The following is a 23,264-nucleotide window of genomic DNA, read 5'->3' on the forward strand; positions in this document are numbered from 1 at the left end:
AACATTAAACATGAAATCACACCTGTTATTAATCAGAGCCTGGGGCAGTACCTGGCATGTATAGGTGTTCAGCAATTATGTGATGAAAGAGTTAGATGTCTGTTGGCAAATCTGAAAGCTAATGAGGAAAACAAAGCAAGCAAACCTAAGTAAAAGAGTATGGGGCAGTTGAACTGAACTAAACTCAGATATTTTTTCCTTTACCCCGAGGTCAGGAGGTCCTGCACTGCTTACTTGCAAATATTTCCTTCAAAGCAACGTATCAACTCACTTTCACTGAAAACAGTCTCTCCACTTTGTTCCTCTTTTGTTCCATCCTTCTCTCAAACAGTGAGTTCAAAGCCTGAATGAGCTCTGAAATTTCCCTCTCTTCACGTCTACTTAGTTTCCAAGTACTGATAACCCAGCGTCTGGCGTGACCGTCATTGCATTGCCCCTGTCTTGCTTGAGTTCAGTCTCTTCCCACGCCTCTGCCTTAGCAGGTCAACAGGGTCTAATCTTGCCCCCCTTCACTCCACTACTCCAGTTTTCCCCTGTCTAATTCAGACTCTTTGTGTTCATCACATTTTTTTTTAATATTTTCTAAAATGTAATTTTAGAATTACTGCACTGCTCCTCCCTGCTGCTGCTGCTGCTAAGTTGCTTCAGTCGTGTCCGACTCTGTGTGACCCCATGGACTGCAGCCCACCAGGCTCCCCCGTCCCTGGGATTCTCCAGGCAAGAACACTGGAGTGGGTTGCCATTTCCTTCTCCAATGCATGAAATTAAAAAGTGAAAAGTGAAAGTGAAGTCGCTCAGTTGTGTCCAACTCTTAGCGACCCCATGGACTGCAGTCCACCAGGATCCTCCGTCCATGGGATTTTCCAGGCAAGAGTACTGGAGTGGGGTGCCATTGCCTTCTCCGCTCCTCCCTGCTAGCAGGATACAACTCAGTCCTCATAGACATGAAGGACTCTGTGCTCTATGTGACCTGCTGCCTAATCTCTAGGATGCAGAGCTATTTTACTACTTGCAGGTATCTCAGCACACCAAATCATTTCCTATGCCCATGTCTTTGAATAAACCTGTCTTCCGAGCTTCTGAATTCCCTCAGCAACTCTGACCAGGGGAAATCACTCAGAACTCGGTCTTGAAGCCTTCCTTTATCTCTGCACACACACGCACGTTCATTTACACAAAACCCAGCAAAGTTAACCCTCCCCTCCTCTGCTGCCAATATCCATAACACTGCCTTTAAACGCTGTGCTGTCGTTCCATCTTTCTTACGGGACTTTAACCACAGTCACAGTGTGAAGTCCGTTAATTTTTCTAGCAACAGGTAGAAAGGCAGGGACCTCACATGTGCTCAGTAAATATGTTGATTGCTCAAGAAATATAAATAACTCAGATTGTGGTACTCAGTACATGTGAATAAATGAATATCTGACTTAAATGTCTGATCATCAAGCTTTAATTTTCCAGCCCATAATGTTTAATGTGTTTCACTTGTTTTCAATCCTGTCATCACCACCTTAAGTCAAAAACCATTTAGCTTCCTGAACTATTGAATCAGCATCCAAAAACCATTTAACTTTCTGAACTGTGGCATCAGCTTCCAAACAAGCCTGTGTCAATAACTTCTCCCTCTTTTCTAAACCATACCAATGCAGATTAGCTAGACTGAACTCATACAATGACTGCTTTATTTACAGTACCCCTCCCCCACCAGATTCCACTGCCTGGCTTTCAAAAGCTCTAGCTGGAGAAGGCGATGGCACCCCACTCCAGTACTCTTGCCTGGAAAATCCCATGGACGGAGGAGCCTGGTAGGCTGCAGTCCATGGGGTTGCGAAGAGTCGGACACAACTGAGCGACTTCACTTTCACTTTTCACTTTCATGCATTGGAGAAGGAAATGGCGACCCACTCCAGTGTTCTTGCCTGGAGAATCCCAGGGACGGGGGAGCCTGGTGGGCTGCTGTCTATGGGGTCGCGCAGAGTCGGACACGACTGAAGCGACTTAGCAGCAGCAGCAGCAGCAGCGGCTGTACTGGTAATCCAACTTTTTTCTCTTCTCCAACACATATTCTCCATTTTAGTTGTCCATTCTTCTCACTTCTCCATGCCACACTGTGTTCATTCTAGCAGTTTTCCAGGGTTCTAGTCTGTCCTCTCACCAGAGTACCCTGTCTTCTCACCACCTTGTGTCTGAATTCTACGAATCATTTGTCTTGTTAGAGTTGTAGCTGTGTGGCTGAGCCACATCTCCTATGGACACTTTTGGTGTTTCTGATCTATAGCACCCAGAATCTTAATTGTATCATAGTCAGTCTGATAATAGATGAAGTAACCCATTGCAACCTTTGAAAGTGAACAATGGTTACAGTATAAGAGGATGTATATTCTTCTCCCCTACCCCACTCTAGAATTTAAGCTCCACAAAAGCAGAGAATTTGGTTTGCCCAAGGGCACCTGGGCATCCAAATACCTGTCAAATAGCAAAGGTATGAAATTGTCTACCACCTGGTGGGGATTCAAATAATCATTTCTTTAGAAGAAGAACTTGAAAGGAAATAAAGTTTGAGTGATCTCGAATTTTAGAGAATGTGATACATTGGAGGTAATTTCTTAGAAAATCACCATATTTATTTTTCAAAAATGTAGCACATAAATTATAAATTGTAGAGCAGCTTCTAGAAAGTAATGATTTCTGTACCTGGCAGTGTTAACAGTCAATCATGTTTGCTGGAATTCTTGTATATTAATATAAGATGAAAGACCAAGATGAATGATCAAGATCATTCTAGTACAGGTCTAGATAGATAGAACATAAAACATGATGTGAGAATATTCCACCTCAGAGAAAATAGATGCAGGTTCTTAGATTCAAAATAGAATGATGATATTTTTATTTCACCATGGCTAAAGTCATCTGCCAGCTCTTCCCTAATTGTATGCAATTGTTAAAAGGAAGAAAATCAATAGCTCACTCTTTCAAAGCTCTTAACCCAGAATCTGATGTGTAGTACATATTTGCTAAATGTTTGAACTTAAACCACTGGAGAACCTTTTGTGTGTGTGTGTGTGTGTGTGTGTGTGTGTGTGTGTTTTCTTCCCTTTCCAAGGGAAGTGACATGGTTATAGTTGTATTTGAGAAAATAATTGATTATTGTATGGAGGGGGATTTAAAGGAAAGATAGAAATATCAGGAAGCTGTCTATTCATTCATCAAGGTATGGTCAGAGCTCCTACTACTTGGAATGCACTTAAGAGTGAATGAACTGCTAAGTACTGACAAGGATGAAAAAGAGTGAATATTTTGGATCTATTTAGGCAGAAGCACTGAAAATATTTGGTGAACTTGGTAAAGACTGAGAGCTTGAGGATATTGCCTCAAGGATATTGTGATTTGAGTGACCAATGTAATAGTACAGTAAGAGATAAGAACATGAATAAGTGTGAAAGGGAAGATGATGAGTTTAGCTGTGAACACAGAACATTAGAAGAGTCTGAAAGAGATCCTGGTGGAGATGACCAGTATAGTATTGTAGATAAGATTTGGTATTTAGAAGAGATTAGAAGGCTGTGATTTTAGAGGGAGTGATTTTGAATTAATTAATGAAAAATAGTGGTTGAAGACATAAATCTGTATGGAAATTCCCTGGAAGAGTGTTTACCTGAGTGACATGAAATGAGGGCTGAGACTGCAAGATCACAGACATCAAAAGGTTAAGAGAACAAGAATGACCCACAAAGCAGTCTGAACATTAATGGCCAGATGTGACGTGAATAAACCAGGAGAGAGTAGTTGTATCAGTTAAGATGGTTTCAAGTGCAAGTAACAAAGAATCTGACTCACCAAGCTTTAAACAATAAGGTAATTTATTGGTTCACATAACTGGAATTCCAGAGGTTGACTGGCATTAGACTGGTTGATCCAGGTGCTCAATAACTTAAGAAATCACTTTACTTTGTCTCCTTTTGCTCTGCCTTCCACAGTTTCGAATTTGTCCTAAGACTTTTTCTCCCCTGGGGATAGATGACGGGAGGCCAGGGTTGCAGTAGGGTAGAAATCAACAGTCTACTCTCCCTCATTCACATCCAGCTGAAGACACAGTTTGAATCTGGAAGCTCTCCTATAAGTGTGAAGAGGAATGTCACACAAGTCTCCAGCAAAGTATTGGCACAGTATGCTGCTGCTGCTGCTAAGTCTCTTCAGTCGTGTCCAACTGTGTGCGACACCATAGACAATTACTTTACAATTCCTGATACAGTCATTAACTGGGAAGATTAGACTGCCGTCTCCTGGAACCAAGAGTAGTCTTAGCTTTCCCTGATATGCTGACCTTTGTTCATAGAAAATGAATACCTGAACAAAAATTAAGATTCTTTTGGGTGAAAGGTAATGAATAGAAAATGGTGAACCCATAACCAGGCAACAGAACCACTACAGAAGTATTAGATCAGCCTAAGAGGAAGAATTTTTGAGGAGAAGTCATTACCAGTGTGAAATGCCAAAGAGGCCAAACCAAGAATTAAAGAAAAAAGCCCATTAGGTTAGGAATTACAAGGAAGTGAATCTGAATAGACTCTGGAAACTGACTGGAGGGAAGATGACTGTGAGATGAGAAAGAAAATATGAAACACTGACTCTAGTTTGAAGATTCTGGGTTTTGAAAGGAAGAATAGTGATTATATAGCAGCCAGATGGGAAAATAGTAAGAGGAGTGGCGTTTTGCAGCCATCAATTAATGTTTCAAGTCAAGTCCAGATTCTGATTAGATTCTGTTGAAGGCTAGTCCAGTGACCAGTTGTATGAACTTAGTCAACTTGTCGAGCTCTCTTGAGTTCTCATCACTTTAAAGGGACAAAAAGGCACCTGTGGTACTTTGTTTTTAACCTCACAGAGTTGTTAAATTTCAAAAATATTAAGAAAAAAATATGTAATTTTTATTTTAGGTGACTGTGTATATGTGTATTTAGGAGAGATTTTAAATGCTGTAGTTCATTGAGGCTTCAAAAAATACTTGTTTGGGGACAGAAAATAGAACAGTTTTTCTTTCAACCTCATTATTTGCTGCTGTGGTCTGAATATTTGTGTCTCCTCAAAATTCATATGTTAAAATTGTAGCCCTCAAAGAGATGGGCCTTTAAGAGAAGCTTACATCATAAGGGTGGCACCCTCATGGATGGAATTAGTTCCCTTGTAAGAGACTCCAGAGAGTTCCTTTGCCCCTTTCACCACATGAGGATACAGTGGAAAGCACAAAACGTGGACCAGGAAGTGGCCAAACCAGGGGAATCAACCCCACTGGCTCCTTGATCGTGGACTTCCTAGCATTCAGCCTAAGAGCAATACATTTCTGTAGTATGTAGACTAGCCATTTTGTAGTATTTTGTTATAGCAGCCTGAACATACTAAGATACTTGATCTTAAGCTAAAATTTGAATTTTGTAAAGAATATAAGAAAATGTTTAATTTCAGGTAAAACTGTTACTTAAAATATAGAAAGCACAGTACTTGACACATGCTAAGTGTGGAAAGTGTTAGTCGCTCAGTCATGTCCAACTCTTTGCAAACCCATGGACTGTAGCCTGCCAGGCTCCAACATCCATAGGATTTTCCAGGCAAGAGTGCTGGAACAGGTTGTCATTTCCTACTCCAGGGGATCTTCCTGACCCAGGGATCAAACCCAGTTCGCCTACATTGAAGGAGGATTCTTTACCTGAGCTATCAGGGAAGCCCTCATTACATAATTATTCATTTACTCTAGTCTTCCAAATTTAAAGTTGAAAAATACTAGCGATTCTGTCAATCAGATTGTAAAATTCTTTGTATTTCAACTATATTTTTTAATTATCAGAGAGTTGATTCTAAAAAACAATAGAACTGTGCCACAGAAAATTAGTGATATTGAGGTGTGTGACCAAGCCTAGGTAACTAAGAGTAACTAGGTCTGTCTGTTGAAATTACTAGAAAACCTATTGTACATTCAACAACTATTAATTGAACACTTATGTGCCAGGCACAGTTCTAGGTCCTAAGGCTACAGCCCTCTTCTCTCATGAGCATACATTCTGGAGGGAGAGACAATTAAACAATACATTAATATATACTGTGTCAGGGAAGATAGTTGCCTTGAAGTAGAGTAAAGCGGTATTGAACATGGCATAATTATAGTATACATTGGATAAATTTTATCTATAGTATAAATTGGTAATCACTGGGTGGGGTTGTTGCTGAGGAGGACACAGAATGGGTCTCTGAAATAAGAGATACCTGAACAGAGGAACAAGACAAGGAGGATGGCTGGGGAACTGAGCTCCAGGGAAAAGGAACATCAGAGGCAGAGACCCTATTGGGAGCTTGTTGGGTATGTTTGAAGATGGGCAGGTCAGGGCTGGGGAGAAGGGGGTGCCGTGGACTGGAGGGGCTCTATGAGTGAGGGAATCACTTGGGAACCAAGGTAAGAGAAATGGGGCATCAGTGTATCAGGTAAGGAAGTGACTGAAAGGCCAGGTGAGGAATTAGAGAATTTCTCTAGGAGGCATGGGAAGGCTTTAGAGGGTTCTGAGCAGAAGTTGAACTTGGTTTGAGTTGGTTATTGCAAACCTCTACCCTAATTACCATGGGGAGAAGAGGATGTCCTCGGCCAAGTGTGAAACTGAGAGATAAAAACAAACACAGCTTTCTTTTTTCCTTTTAAATTCAGAATAAAAATTAAGCTACTTATCTAGGAAGTTTGTCTAAGTAATGGAAAGGACAAAAAAAAATCTACTATAAAAAATAGATAGTATTTGGTTTGTGGTTATTAGGATAGTAACTCTTCATACAAAACTATTCCAACAGACACTAGTAAACCATTCTATGTGCAGTCGTACATATTTGGGAAACCTTGCTTTGTAGCTGGTAGAATAAGAACACTCTCCTCCTTTAACACCAACAAACTACAACAGATTATTGAATTTAGTGTCCTAAAAGGTCATGACATTGTGCCATTTTATTGTAAAGAAAATGGCATAGTAGGTATTTTTGGCAAGCTTTTAGGAACTGTTTGATGTTTTAAATTCAGAACATTGTGTGTTCCCCTTAAATGTTCATGGTTGGAACACATTTAACTTTATGCAATATTGAAAAACCTTTTTGGCAATGAGACTTATAGCACAGTGATCTCAAAGCTCCTCTCACCTATATTTTATAGGCTACCCAACAACTGACTTCAGAATTTAGGGGCAGTCATCTCTGTTTTCCAGGCAGAAGTTATGGAGTGATTTTGGTTTGGAAAACAAGAAAAAGGAAGGGTTGCACGTAAGCCTAACAAAATCCCATTCAATGTGCCGGATGTCTTTTGCTGACTGTAGAGCATTATTCCACACGCCCAGCTTTTGCAAACCACCCATCATTTCCCCAGGGACCTTAACAGATGAAGCATTGAATTCTCTGCAGTCAGTGTTACCTCCCACCTGGGAAAAAGACAGCCCTGTAATTGAATCCCAGCATATGCATTGTCATCCCTCCTGCCTGCCCCTCTGGTGCTACAGCAAATTAAAAGATCTCAAAGGCTCAGCCTGCCTTCCAGCTGCCAGCCCCCGGTAGACAAGAGGGAGCCAGAAGGGACCAGGTGGAGCAGTTTTGAGTTGCACTAGACACCCAGCACAAGGAGGTTGGCTGTAACTTCCCAATGAATATTTATACCAACCCCATTTCTCATCTTGCTCTTTGGCATGGATCAGAGCGCTGAGCTCCTGCTGATTTCAAGGGCCCTGCATTGTGTTTGGACCTGCTCCGTGAAGTATTACGTCAGATGAGCAATGGGTCCCAGGTTCCTATCACTAAGATGGCTGGTTGACTTTTTTTTTAATGGAGACTATCATGTTATGGGGTCAGAGGACTGGGGCAGTGGGGGAGTTCCCTGGCATCTTCTGGCTGTTCACATGCTGTGAATCACGCATAGCCTCAACCACTGCTTTCTGTAGAGCAGAAGTTGAGTTGATTGTATCAAGACCACACAACCCCCCGGATGGGATATGGGCATATTACTGCATTTTCTTTATCGTTTTCTTAGAGGTTTTATTTTTGTTTGCTAAGGTCAGGCACTTATCACAGGGCTCCCTCCTCACATTTCAAATTCTGATCCCCTGTGGCAGGTGCTAACTTCCTTGCGTTCAAAGTGAATGGGTAGAGTAACCTCATAAAGATACAGAATGTCTTGGCATAGAAAGGGAGAGAGTGCAGAATGCCTGTCTGTGGAAGACTTGCAGTGTTATTTCAAGAGGCCTGTAAACCTGAGAAGAGATTTGGAAAACCATCTACACACACAACCATTAACTTTTTCTAGGTAGTAGATCATAGACTTAGATTCCTGTTCCTGATTCCCTTATTGTTATCTAATAAAGCACATGCCTTATGTGCATTTTAGCATCAGATTTCTTAAGAGAAGTCACTTTTCTTTGTTTCCTTGTATGACGCAATAAACTTTAAACCTGTGATAAAAATGAACTTATTTACAAAACAGAAACATAGAAAACATACTATGGTTACCAAAGGGGAAAGGTAGGGGAAGAGATAAATGAGATAAATAAGGAATTTGATATTAGCGTATACCCAGTACTATATATAAAATGGAAGCAATGAGGACCTACTGTGTAGCACAGGAAACTATACTCAATATTTTGTAATAATTTGAAAAAGAATATACATATGTCTCTTGCCTGGAGAATCCCAGGGACAGGGGAGCCTGGTGGGCTGCCGTCTATGGGGTTGCACAGAGTTGGACACGACTGAAGTGACTTAGCAGCATACATATGTCTGTATATATACACCTTTGCTGTACACCTGAACCTAACACAGCATTGTAAATCAACTATACGTCAGATCAGATCAGATCAGATCAGATCAGTCGCTCAGTCGTGTCCGACTTTTTGCGACCCCATGAATCGCAGCACGCCAGGCCTCCCTGTCCATCACCAACTCCCGGAGTTCACTCAGACTCACGTCCATCGAGTCAGTGATGCCATCCAGCCATCTCATCCTCTGTCGTCCCCTTCTCCTCTTGCCCCCAATCCCTCCCTGCATCAGAGTCTTTTCCAATGAGTCAACTCTTTGCATGAGGTGGCCAAAGTATTGGAGTTTCAGCTTTAGCATCATTCCTTCCAAAGAAATCCCAGGGCTGATCTCCTTCAGAATGGACTGGTTGGGTCTCCTTGCAGTCCAAGGGACTCTCAAAAGTCTTCTCCAACACCACAGTTCAAAAGCATCAATTCTTCGGTGCTCAGCCTTCTTCACAGTCCAACTCTCACATCCATACATGACCACAAGAAAAACCATAGCCTTAACTAGACGAACCTTTGTTGGCAAAGTAATGTCTCTGCTTTTGAATATGCTATCTAGACTGGTCATAACTTTCCTTCCAAGAAGTAAGCATCTTTTAATTTCATGGCTGCAGTCACCATCTGTAGTGATTTTGGAGCCCAGAAAAATAAAGTCTGACACTGCTTCCACTGTTTCCCCATCTATTTCCCATGAAGTGGTGGGACCGGATGCCATGATCTTCATTTTCTGAATGTTGAGCTTTAAGCCAACTTTTTCACTCAATGAAAATTAAAAAGTAAAATAATATTCTAAATCAATCTCAAAAAATAAAATTACATTTTTAGAGAATTAAATGTAAATAATTAGAAATCAGGCTGTGATCATGAGAATCCGGCTTAAGTTCTCCAAGCAAAAGCTGTACCAGAATAGCCTGACAGAAATACCAGAAAAGAGGAACAGAAGCCTGTTTTATGCTTAATACATGCTATTCAACAATATGTGTCTTAAAGCCTCTAAATACGTGCTAAGTCACTTCCGTTGTGTCCAATTCTGTTCAACCCTATGGACTGCAGGTCATCAAGCTCCTCTGTCCATGGGATTCTCCAGGCGAGAATACTGGAGTGGGTTGTCATGTTCTCCTCTGAGGAATCTTCCTGACCCAGGGATCAAACCCGCATCTATTATGTCTCCTGCATTAGCAGGCAGGTTCTTTACCCGTAGTGCCACCTGGGAAGCTTGAAAAATAGTACTGCTAGTAGCGCAATAGCTATTTCCCAGTGATGTATCTCTAGAAATATAACTCTAGTGCCCTCTTTAAGTGCACTGGAGAAGGAAATGGCAGCCCACTCCAGTGTTCTTGCCTGGAGAATCCCAGGGACGGTGGAGCCTGGTGGGCTGCTGTCTATGGGGTCGCACAGAGTCGGAAATGACTGAAGTGACTTACCATAGCCCTCTTTAAGAACTGTCCTTAACATTGGCCTGTTCAACATGTTTATTGTGATTTGGCAATTGATGCATGCTAAGAAACTTTATAGGTGTCATGGCACAGGAAAGAGTGCTTTGAACAGCAAAATTGGAATCTAACAGGACAAGATGAAATAACGGACTCAGTCCTACAAGCTAGCATTTAAGAAGAACACATGAAAAACTATTCACTTAAGTTCCAAATGCCAGCTACAGGTGTTGTGGCTGAGAGAAAAGAAGGCTGTAAAGCATCGTGTGGGATAAATCCTAGGGGTTTGGTTGGCTGGGTTTCAGTGTATGTTCATACCATAAAGTGTCGTCTGATAACAAAGCTAGTGTACTCTTCAGGCTACATTGATATGTCCAGAGTTATTGTTGTAATCTTCGTGTTGTATTTTGTACATTTAAAAGTTCTGAGTTGGGACATTCCTCTCTGATATTTGAAGGGCAGTAATGGGCTCCAAAATCACTGCAGATGGTGATTGCAGCCATGAAATTAAAAGACACTTACTCCTTGGAAGAAAAGTTATGACCAACCTAGATAGAATATTGAAAAGCAGAGACATTACTTTCCCAACAAAGGTCCGTCTAGTCAAGGCTATGGTTTTTCCAGTGGTCATGTATAGATGTGCGAGTTGGACTGTGAAGAAAGCTGAGCACCGAAGAATTAATGTTTTTGAACTGTGGTGTTGGAGAAGACTTTTGAGAGTCCCTTGGACTGCAAGGAGATCCAGCCAGTCCATCCTAAAGGAGATCAATCCTGGGTGTTCATTGAAAGGGCTGATGCTGAAGCTGAAATTCCAGTACTTTGGCCACCTCATGCGAAGATTTGACTCATTGGAAAAGACTCTGATGCAGGGAGGGATTGTGGGCAGGAGGAGAAGGGGACAACAGAGGATGAGATGGCAGGATGGCATCACCAACTCAATGGACATAAGTTTGAGTAAGCTCAGGGAGTTGGTGATAGACAGGGAGGCCTGGCGTGCTGCGATTTATGGGGTTGCAAAGAGTCGGACACAACTGAGCGACTGAACTGAACTGAACCAAATGGGAAAGACTTCCGTGGTGGCTCAGATGGTAAAGCGTTTGCCTGCAATGTGGGAGACCTGGGTTCAATGCCTGGATCTGGAAGATCCCCTAGAGAAGGAAACAGCAACCCACTCCAGTACTCTTGCCTGGAAAATCCCATGGACGGAGGAGCGTGGAAGGCTGCAGTCCATGAGGTTGCAAAGAGTCGGACACAACTGAGCGACTTCACTTTCTTTTCTTTCTTCTAATGGGAAAGGAAGTTTAGACTTGCCCCATGTTAATAGGTTAAATTTCTTCCAGGACCAAAGTTGCCTGAAAAACCATGTATGGAAAACTTTCTGATAATAAGAGTGAGCTGAAAATGAAATGGGTTGCCTCTTAAGAAAATGATTTTTTTTGATACTACAGGTTTTCAAATAGGTTTTCAAATCCAGCATTTATTGAAGGTGTTGTAGAAGTAACTGTAGTGATAGCTAACCTTCATGACTTCATAGCCTTCATAGTCAGTTTTTCCAGGGGTCATGTATGGATGTGAGAGTGGGACTATAAAGAAAGCTGAGCCCTGAAGAATTGATGCTTTTGAACTGTGGTATTGGAGAATACTCTTAAGGGTCCCTTGAACTGCAAGGAGATCCAACCAGTCCATCCTGAAGGAAATCAGTCCTGAATATTCATTGGAAGGACTGATGCTACAGCTGAAACTCCAATACTTTGGCCACCTTATGCGAAGAGTTGACTCATTGGAAAAGACTCTGATGCTGGGAGGGATTGTGGGCAGGAGGAGAAGGGGATGACAGAGGATGAGATGGCTGGATGGCATCACCAACTCGATGGACAAGAGTTTGGGTGAACTCCGGGAGATGGTGATGGACAGGGAGGCCTGGCGTGCTGCAGTTCATGGGGTTGCAAAGAGTCGGACACGACTGAGTGACTGAACTGAACTGATGCTGAAGCTGAAACTCCAATCCTTTGGCCACCTAATGCGAAGAACTGACTCATTTGAAAACACCGTGATGCTGGGAAAGATTGAGGGCAGGAGGAGAAGGGGATGACAGAGGATGAGGTGGTTGGATGGCATCACTGACTCAATGGACATGAGTTTGAGTAAACTGCAGGAGTTGGTGATGGACAGGGAGGCCTGGCATGCTGCAGTCCATAGGGTCACAAAGAGTCGGACATGACTGAGCAACTGAACTGAACAGAACTGAACTGAACCTTCATGAAGATACACTGTGTGCCGAATTCTACGTACTTTGCATGTATGTCTTATTTAAGTCACTCAGTCATCCTCCGGGGTATCATTACCTCCATTTTTGAGCATAAAGTCCACTGACTGGTAAGTGATAGAGATGGAGTTTAAAACTCAGGTTTCAGCCTATGGGGGCTTCCCCAAAGGCTCAGCAGATAAAGAATCCACCTGCAATGCAGGAGACACAGAAGGCATGGATTGGGGAGATCCCCTGGATGGCAACCCACTCCAATATTCTTGCCTGGGAAATCCCATGGACAGAGGAGACTGGCAGGGTACAGTCCATGGGATGCAAAGAATCAGACACAACCGAGCACATGCACATTGAGTTGGTAGCCCAGGCCCTTAACGCCACACTCACAGCCTTGGGCATAAAATGATGGTATGTTTGCATTCAAGGACATTGGCTGTCCCTGGAGACTCTGAAATTCCATCATTTTTATAGAGACTTGTCTTTATTTTGTATATTATTCTAATCAGTTACTCTTTTAAAGTCAATATTCTAGCATGGAAAGCCCTCATTTATTCATCTAGTAAAATGTTTGATTCTTATTGGTAGAGTTTTTTTTTTTTTTTTCCTTAGAAAAAGAGTCTGTATATTTCTTGGTGTAATTAATGATATTAGATGTTTTGATTGTGGCCTTATGGCTTTATTCTTTTGCTTGCTAGAGGGAAATAATTTCCTGTTTCACTAACCATGGTTTGTAACCAATCTAGCAGAAACTTGAGTCCTGTACTATTCAAATAATGGTTGAAGAATTCATTGGGCTTGTTTTTCCTTTGTTTTCAGAGTAAAGAAGGAGGGTTCTGAAAACCTAAATTTAGAGAAATACTTTAGAGGTACATTTTATAAATATTTGCTCACATTTCATGGATTGGGGGAGACCATGTTTTATCTGAATAATCTGTTAGCGTCATAGTGAAGAAAGAGCCGGAGCTGCAGGACTCTTGTAAGGAAGAGCTGTAAGGAAGCCCTGGAAAGGAAGGACTGTAAAAGTGTCCAGAGAACAGTGTGTCCATGGCTTTCTTTGCTGTTATTCCACAGCCTGAGGCCACTCTGGCAGACAGGTCACTTGCACTGCAAGCATTCAGGCCTCGGGGACAGGCATGAGATCACCGGCAAGTTGCAAGAACAGCTCCCATTATTCATGGCCCACTTCCCTGATCCTCGTTGATAGGGGTCTTCTCCCTCCGATATATCTTTTTCTCTGCAGCAGAGCCCATTTTTAATGATGTCTGCTCAAGTGGGCTAGTGAAGGCCTCCTTCTGGGACGGTCTGGCCATTCCATCAGTGACATAGACAGTGTGTGGCAGAGAGCGTTCACATTTCCATCCTAACTGCCAGGAGAGAAACTGGCTCTGGGCTGCAGCTGGGACAAGTGTTTCTTGGCTTATCTGAAATGTGTTGGTTTAAGATGGCCAGAAGTGCTTTTTTCCAGACAGTGGGAATTGGTACCCAGTAGTCACATGCCTATGACTTCCATCTGATCTAGGTTGACCAAATGGCCTTATCATATTGTTTTCTTGCAGTGGTTTTCTGTACCCATGCAGAGCACCTTCCTTCCCACCCTCTTGCACATGCATGTACACATGTGTATATACATGCACACACACCCTTCACTCATTTGAGAGCTCTGACATTGCACATGCAGATATGAAAACTTCCATACACATTGACATAACTGTGCTAATTCCCATCTCCCTTCACCTATCTGCTTTCTCTCCCAGTGGCCTCCAAGCTCTCAAAAGATACTTTTGGATTCCTAGATATGCCCCTAGAACTTGCTGGGTGCTCAAGCAGTGTTTGCTAAACTAGAGCACACTTGACTCCAAGTAATTCAAATCATTTCATCTTATTTCCTTTTTCATCCTTAGCACTCACTATGTATCCAGCACAATACTAAGTGTAGAAGGAAAAGCAATGAATAGAAAATACCCCCTGCGCTAACCTACAATCTCATTAAAATAGAAGCTGATTTTGTTATTCTTATTTTTTCAATACCAAAATCAAGTCGATTACATTCTTTGTAGCCGAAGATGGAGAAGCTGTATACAGTCAGCATAAACAAGATCTGGAGCTGACTGTGACTCAGTCATCAGCTTCTCATAGCAAAATTCAGCCTCAGACTAAAGAAAACTGGGAAAAACACTAGGCCAGTCAGGTATGACTTAAATAAAATCTTGTATGACTTTGTAGTAGAGGTAACAAATAGATTCAAGGGACTAGATCTAGTTAACAATGTGCCTGAAGAACTATGGACAGAGGTCCATAATACTGTACAGGAGGTGGTGAACAAAACCATCCCAAAGCAAATGAAAAGCAAAAGGCAAAATGGTTGTCTGAGGAGGCTTTACAAATAGCGGAAGAACAAATAGAATTGAAAAGCAAGGGAGAGGGAAAGATATATCCAATGAAATGCAGAGTTCCATAGAATAGCTAGGAAAGACAAGAAGGCCTTCTTTAATGAGCAGTGCTTAATAATAGAAGAAAACAACAAAAGGGGAAAGACTAGGGATCTTTTCAGGAAAATTGGAAACATCAAGGGAGCATTCTGCCCAAAGATGGGCACAATAAAGGATAAAATGGTAGAGACCTAGTAGATACTGAAGAGATCAAGATGAGATGGAAAGAATACATGGAGGAACTATAAAAAAAGATCTTAATAAACCAGATTACTACAATCGTCTGGTTAGTCACCCAGAGCCAGATATTCTGGAATGCGAAGTCAAGTGGGCCTTAAGAAGCACTGCTCTTAATAAAGCTAGAGGAAGCAATGAAATTCTAGCAAAACTATTCAGACCCTAAAGGATGATGCCATTAAGGTTTTGCATTCATTATGTCAACAAATCTGGAAGACCCAGCAGTGGCCACAGGACTGGAAAAGGTCAGTGCTCATCCCAATTCCCAAGAAGGATAGTGCCAAAGAATGTGCTAGCTATTGGCCAATTACACTTATCTCCCATGCTAGTAAGGTCATACTTAAAATCTTGCATGCTAGGCTTCAGCATTGTGCGAACCAAGAGCTTCCAGATGTCCAAGCTAGGTTTAGAAAAGGAAGAAGAACTAGAAATCAAATGGCCAACATTTGCTGGATTATAGAGAAAGCAAAGGAATTTCAGAAAAACAACATCTATCTCTGTTTCATTGACTATGCTAGAGCCTTTGAATGTGTGGATCATGACAAACTGTGGAAAGCTCTTAGAGAGATGGGAACACCGGACCATCTTATCTGTCTCCTGAGAAACCTGTATGCAGGTCAAGAAGCAACAGTTAGCATCCTGTATGGAACAACTGATTGGTTCAGGATTGAGAAAGGAGTACAACAGGGTTGTCTTCTGTCACCCTGTTTGTTTTAACTATAGGCTGAGCACATCATGAGAAATGCCAGGCTGGATGAGTTACAAGCCAGAATCAATATAAGTGGAAGAAATATCAGCCACCTCAGATATGCAGATGAGACAACTCTAATGACAGAAAGTGAAGAGGAACTAAAGAGCCTGTTGATGAGGGTGAAGAAGGAGAGGGAAAGAGCCAGCTTAAGACTAAATATTAAAAAAAAAAACTAAGATCATGGCATCCGGCCCCATTACTTCATGGCAAATAAAAGGGGAAAAAGTGGATGTAGTGACAGAATTCCTCTTCTTGGGCTCCAAAACCACTGCCGATGGTGACTGCAGCCATGAGATGAGAAGACAATTGCTTCTTGGCAGGAAAGCAATGACAAACCTAGACAGTGTGTTGAAAAGCAGAGACGTTACTCTGCCAGCAAAGATCTGCATAGTCAAGGCTATGGTCTTCCCATTGGTCACATATGGTTGTGAGAGCTGGACTGTAAAGAAGGCAGAATGCCAAAGAGTTGATGCCTTTGAACTGTGATGCCGGAGAAGACTCCTGAAAGTCCGTTGGACAGCAAGGGGGTCAAACCAGCCAATGCTAAGGAAGGGTCAACTCTGAATATCACTGGAAGGACTGATGCTGAAGCTGAAACTCCAGTATTTTGGTTATATGATGTGAACAGACGACTCATTGGCAAAGTCCCTGATGCTGGGAAAGATAGAAGGCAGAAAGAGAAAAGGATATCAGAGAATGAGATGGCTGGACGGCATCACCAATGCAATGAACATGAACTTGGGCAAACTCTGGGAGATGGTGAGGGCTTTCCTTCTGGCTCAGCTGGTAAAAAGTCCGCCTGCAATCGAGAGACCTGGATTCGATCCCTGGGTTGGGAAGATTCCCTGGAAAAGGGCATGGCAACCCACTCCAGTATTCTCCATATGGAGAATTCCCATGGACAGAGGAGCCTGGTGGGCTACAGTTCATGGGGTCACAAAGAATCGGACATGACTGGACAACTGAACAATTTTTTCAGCTAGTGTAGTGTAAGTCATTCAGTCATGTCTGACTCTTTGTGACCCCATGGACTATATAGTCCATGGAATTTTCCTGGCCAGAATACTGGAGTGGCTAACTGTTTTCTTCTCCAGGGGCTCTTCCCAACCCAGGGATTAAACCCAGGTCTCCCGCATTGCAGGCATATTCTTTACCATCTGAGCTATCAGGGAAGCCCTTTTTCAGCTAAGGAGAATGAAAAGGTTTGTTTAACATTTTAAATGGAAGTTATGAGAAAAGCAAATGCCTGAACGCTTGTCCATAAATGCATTCTGATGGTCAAAATGAAAATTGGCTAGTTAAGTAGACCTTGAGAGCATAGGACACAGAGCCCTGCATATATACTGTCCACTTTGTGCAAGAGAAAAGCTGTCATGAGAGGGAATGCCTTTGAAAGTCTAGGATGCTTTTGCATTTCTTGGGTCATGAAGAATTGATGGAATCTCAGCCTGGAAACAAACAGGCTATGACTCATTACTGGGGTCTGTGCAGAAGGAATCATGGTTTCTGAGTTACAGTAGACTCTAAATGCACAAATATAAAGCATACTCTTCTTGGGTTTTGAAGAGAGAGAATGTTTAAGTCTGCTAGAAACAAATTCCACCTATGCTACAGATAATGCAGACAAGAACCAAGAAGACAGCTTTATGTAATAGACAAGTCTTCTTTCTTTTCTTTTTTTTTTAAAAAGTTTTTGTTTTATTGTTGTTGTTGTTTTCCTATTGTCCAGAAAGATGCTAGTATTCATGTAGTGTTATGACATGGGTAGAAAATTGTATCCTGGAAGGAAAAAGGGGGCACCTTTATACATACATACATACATTCCTTTAAAAATTCTTTTCCATTGTGGTTTACAACAGGATATTGAATATAGTTCTCTGTACTTTTAAAAAAGAAATTACCTTTAAATATGGTAATGTAGATTTGGCAAAGTGGATGCTTATATTGAGTTTAATAACTCTTGAAAACCACTTAAAATGTTTCATTGCAGAAATATGCATTCCTGATAGTGTTTTCACAATGTGAAAGAATTAAAGTCACTTAAAAGAAAAATAGGAAACATACAATGTGACAGGAAGAACCTGTGCTCTGGCATCAAATAGATTTGAGTTCCAATTTTACTGCCACTACTTTCTATCTAAAAGGTCTTAGGCATGCTGTATATCCTTCTTGAGCCTCAATGTCTTTATCTATAAAATATGGAAAATAATATGCACATCAGTGTGTTAATGTAAAGATTGATAGAGAGGGTATTTTTGAAGTACCAAGCATAGGCTGTGTCTTACAGTATGGACTCAGTAAAAATAGCATGTAATCAATTTTCTGCTGTTGCACTCTAAGGTAAACTTTATATTTTATATATTACCTTGTAAACAAATTAGACTTAAAAAGAATCTGAAGTTTAACATACAAAAGAAAGCACAGGAATATTCTTACAGTATAATTGATGGCAATAATGCATGCCTGTTCTCTAAAAGCTCTATTAATTGTAAGATATCTCAAACCCATGAAAATGAATTCAAGCAAAGGGGACTTACTGTAAAGATTCAGATAATTGCATTTTGGATTCCTGGAAACTGGAATGTAAGATACAAAGGCAATTTTTGCTTTGCTTTGCAGGAGGGACCTCTTCCTGCTCCTCTCTGTGATGTGGGCTTCATCCTTTCATTCCTGACTGATTTTCCTCGCTTCCTCTTTCATGTCGTTCACATTGGCTGTGAGCTACCACACTACCTTGCAGCTTCAGTAATACCACTGACCAGATGCTTTCCCTAGAACCCCCACTTTGAATTCATCAAAACCCAGCTAACAAGTTCTGCAAAAATTTTCCAGACTCTCGAACTTCACACTGATTTCTGTCTGTTCCACTCGGTGGGCTCTTAATGTACTGTTGTGTTCTATACACAGGAACTGCTTTCTCATTTAGAAATAGGTTTAAATTTATATCATAAATTTCTTGAGGGTAGGACCATGGTTTCTCCACTCAGCAATCCTAACACCTGAGACAGTACTTTGCACATTATAAGCAATCATTCATTTGTTTGCTGGGAGGGGGCTTCAGGATGGGGGTCACATATATATATCTATGACAGATTAATGCTGAAAAATGGCAAAACCATCACAATATTGAAACGTAATTATCCTCCAATTAAAATAAATTAATTAATAAAAAAAATCTTTATGTTGGTTTCATTCAGAGAAAATAAAATCACAAGCATTAGTTGTTTACTATAATTAAGCCCATTATCAGGAGTATGAGACCTCGGATACTTTTGGGGGTTCCCACTATTCTCTTGTCCTCTGTGTCTTTTTTATCTGGTTGCTATAAAGCTTTCCCTTTATCTTAAGAATTTGACTATAATGTACTGAAGGTTTGGTTTTCTTTTTCTCATTTGTTGTTTTTCAAGGCTTTAGGGATGGCTGTTTATTATCAAATTTGGCCATTATTTATTCTGAAATTATTCTGTTTCATTCCCTTCCTTGCTTTCTGATAATATCCCACAAGTTACGTATTTTTTTGTTATTCAGTTGCTAAGTTGTCTCGGGCTGTTTGCGACCCCATGGACTGCAGCATGCCAGGCTTCCTGTCTTTCCTTCACTGTCTGACAGAATTTGCTTAAACTCATGTCCGTTGAGTCAGTGATGCCATCCAACTATCTCATCCTCTGTTGCCCCTACTCCTCCTGCCCTCAAACTTTCCCTGCATCTGGGTCGTTTCCAGTGAGTTGGCTCTTTGTATCAGGTGGCCAAGGTATCTGAGCTTCAGCTTTAGCATCAGTCCTTCCAATGAATATTCAGGACTGATTTCCTTTAGGATTGACTGGTTTGATCTCCTTGCTGTTCAAGGGACCCTCAAGAGTCTTCTCCAACACCACAAATCGAAAGCATCAATTCTTTGGTGCTCAGCTTTCTTTATAGTTAAATTCTCACATCCATATGTGACTACTGGAAAAACCATAGCTTTGGCTAGATGGACTTTTGTTGGCAAAGTGATGTCTCTGTTTTTTAATACACTATCTAGGTTTGTTATAGCCTTTCTTTTAAGGAGCAAGTGTCTTAATTTCATGGCTTCAGTCATCATCTGTAGTGATTTCAGAACCCAAGAAAATAAAGTCTGCCACTGTTTCCACTTTTCCCCCATCTATTTGCCATGAAGTGATAGGACCAGATGCCATGATCTTAGTTTTTTGAATATTGAGTTTTAAGCCAGCTTTTTCATTCTCCTCTTTCACCTCATCAAGAGGCTTTTTAGTTTTTCTTCACTTTCTTTTTTTCCCCTCTGCTTCAGTTTGGATAATTTCTACTGGCTCAGTTTCAGATTTACTGATTTCTTTTGCAGTATCCTTATAAGTCCATTCAAAGACTATGTTTTAATTTAATATTTATTTATTTTATATTTTATAATTTTCATTCTAGAACTTTCATTTGGGTATTTCATGATGTTTTCATATATTTTCTATAAGCAATATGTAGATATAATAATATGATATTATAGATATAATTCATAATTATATGCATATAGAAAATATATGGGCTTCCCAGGTGGCTCAGCAGTAAAGAATCCCCCTGTGATGCAGAAGCTGCATGAAACACAGGTTCTATCCCTGGATCAGGAAGATCCCCTGGAGGAGGGCATGGCAATCCACTCCAGTATTCTTGCTTGGAGAATCCCATGGAGAGAGGAGCCTGGCTGGCTACAGTCCATAGGGTCACAAAGAGTCAGACACAACTGAAGTGACTTAGCATTCACGCATGCACATAAAATATATATGACACATATGTATTCATGCATATGTGTATTTATCTATATACATGGCATATATATATATATGTATATACCTTGTGTGCATATCTTTTCCTATATTTTTTTATACATACAAAATAGTTTTTCAATCCTTGTTTGTGCATTCCAAAACCTAAGTCACTTGCAAGTCTACTTCTTTTTACTGTGTTTTATCTCTGTTATGTGTACCATAGTCCTGCTTCTTGTTATGACTCAAGAAGTCATCTGAACATTATGTACAAAATATTTATAGTATTCTGAATATTATGTATTTGTAGTCTTCTGAAGATTATGTCCAAAAAGCCAGTAGAGACTGAAGCATGATATTTGTTTTGTTGTATTTCTCAATAAGTCTAAATCTTTGCTCTGGCTCGCAGGGAAATTGAGGGTCTGAGCATATAGATGCCTCTTGGAGTTGAGTTGAGCTGAAGAGAGACTGTGAATAGCCCAGCTTCCAACCTCCTCTTTTGATAGTTTAGTATATGAACTAGAGAGACATTGAAGTTTCAGACATTTTTGGTCTATATTTTTACTTAGTATTAGTATCACCCTTGTACCTGTAATTTTGATAAATTCACTCATTAGTTCTAATAGGGTTTTGTTTTTCTTTAATGGATTTCTCAGAATTTTTTACATGAACAATTATGTGCTCTGTGAATTAACCTTTTTTACTTTTCTAAGCTTTACTCCTTTTATTTATTCATTCTTGTTTTCTCCCACTGACAAAGAGTGCTGATAAAGTTGTGTTGAAGTGGAAAAAAGATCTCTTTGCCTTTTCATATCTTTTCTATAAGCAATACATAGCTATAATAAATATAATATTATTGATATAATTCATAATTATATGCATATACAAAATATATTGGCTTCCCAGGTGGCTCAGCAGTAAAGAATCCGCCTGTGATGCAGAAGGTGCATGAAACACAGGTTCATCATTAGTGAACCTGTGAGAAGTAACTCAATATTTCATCATTAAATATAATAAAAGATGTAGATTTTTCAAGAATGATCTTTATCATATGGGAGGAAAATGCTTCTTTTCCTAGTTTGCTGAGAGTTATATGAATGGATGATGAATATTGTGAAATGGTTTTTATACCCATTGAAAACATATTCTGTTAATATATTGGATTGCATTTTTTTATTTTCAGGTGTTAACTCAGTTTGAATTCTTAGGATTAAACACACCTGGTCATCATATATTATTCTTTTTAGTACTGGATTTTATTTGATAATATGTCAAATATGTCAAAACTATATTTTCATCTATGATCATGAGAAATATAGATCCATAATTTTTTTTTCTTGGCATTGCCTTTGGCAGATTTTGGATCAGAGTAATTCTGGTCACATACAATAGAGTAAAAAGTGTTACTCCTACTTTTTCCAAAAGAATTTAAAAAATATTGTTGTTATTTTTCCTTAAATGTCTGCTAGTATTCACTAATGAAATCATTTGGACCTGGAAATTTTTTCAAGTGTTTAATTATGTATTCAATTTAATTGTAGGACAGCTTGTAAAAGTTGTTAGCAGTTTTTATAGTTTATGTTCTTTTAAGAAAGTCTGATTTTATCTAAATTATTGAATTATTTGGCATAATGTTGTTTATAATATTCTCTTACCATTTTTAATATCTTTAGTATCTCTAATGATCAAACTCTGGATTTGTAAGTTGTCTATATTGTTCATAGATTTTGTTTCAGCGATTTTTGATTTTTATTGTTTCCCTTCTTCTACTTACTTTGGGTTCAACTGCTTTTCTTTTAGTTTTCTTAAGGTGGGAAGATCGTTCTTAGAATCAGATTTTAAATCCTTCTCCTTTTCTTATGTAACCATTAAAAGGTATATACTTCTCACTAACGGAGAAGGAAGTGGCACCCCACTCCAGTACTCTTACCTGGAGAATCCCATGGACTCCTCCGTCTGGCTCCTCTGTCCATGGGTCACAAAAGTCAGACGCGACTTAGCTACTAAACCACCACCAACCATTTCTCACTAATCACAGCTTTATTTGCATACAAAAACATGTGATCTGATTTTTCCTAAGACTTTATTTTTTAGAGCAGTTTAACATTTACAGCAAAATTGAGAAGTAGGTACAAAGATGTCCCATCTACTTCTTACCCTACACATATGTAACCTCTCCTGTTAACCATTCCAGCCTCACTCTCCAGGATGGTGCATTTGTTACCAAGGATGAACCGACACTGTACATAGTTTACCTTGGGGTTAACTCTTAGTTGTGTACATTCAGTGGGTTTGAATATTGTATAATGACACACATCTTTCATTACAATATCATACAGAGTTATTTTCACTGTCGGGAAAATTCTCTGTGCTCTGCTGTTCATCTCTGCCCAGTCCCACTCCTGGCAGCTGTTTTTTATACTGTAGTTGTCATATATTTTACTTTTATCTTCTATTATCGGTTGGACAGTTCACTCTTCGTGGATTAAAAGAAATATAAGATAATTTTTTTGTATGTACTTAAATTTACCTTTCTGTCACTCTTCATTTCTTCCTGTAGATGTGAGGTTTTTTTTTTTTTTTTCCGGTT

At 40.2% G+C, this 23,264-nt stretch overlaps 1 protein-coding gene across 9 annotated transcripts in view; it reads left to right on the forward strand.

Annotated features, from left to right (window-relative positions):
• EYA4 (EYA transcriptional coactivator and phosphatase 4) overlaps nt 1-23,264 on the forward strand; it is a 358,775-nt gene that overhangs the window by 257,237 nt on the left and 78,274 nt on the right. The gene's annotated exons all lie outside the window — the stretch shown is intronic.

This window comes from Bubalus kerabau, chromosome 9 (assembly GCF_029407905.1).
Source record: "Bubalus kerabau isolate K-KA32 ecotype Philippines breed swamp buffalo chromosome 9, PCC_UOA_SB_1v2, whole genome shotgun sequence".
NCBI lineage: Eukaryota > Metazoa > Chordata > Mammalia > Artiodactyla > Bovidae > Bubalus > Bubalus kerabau.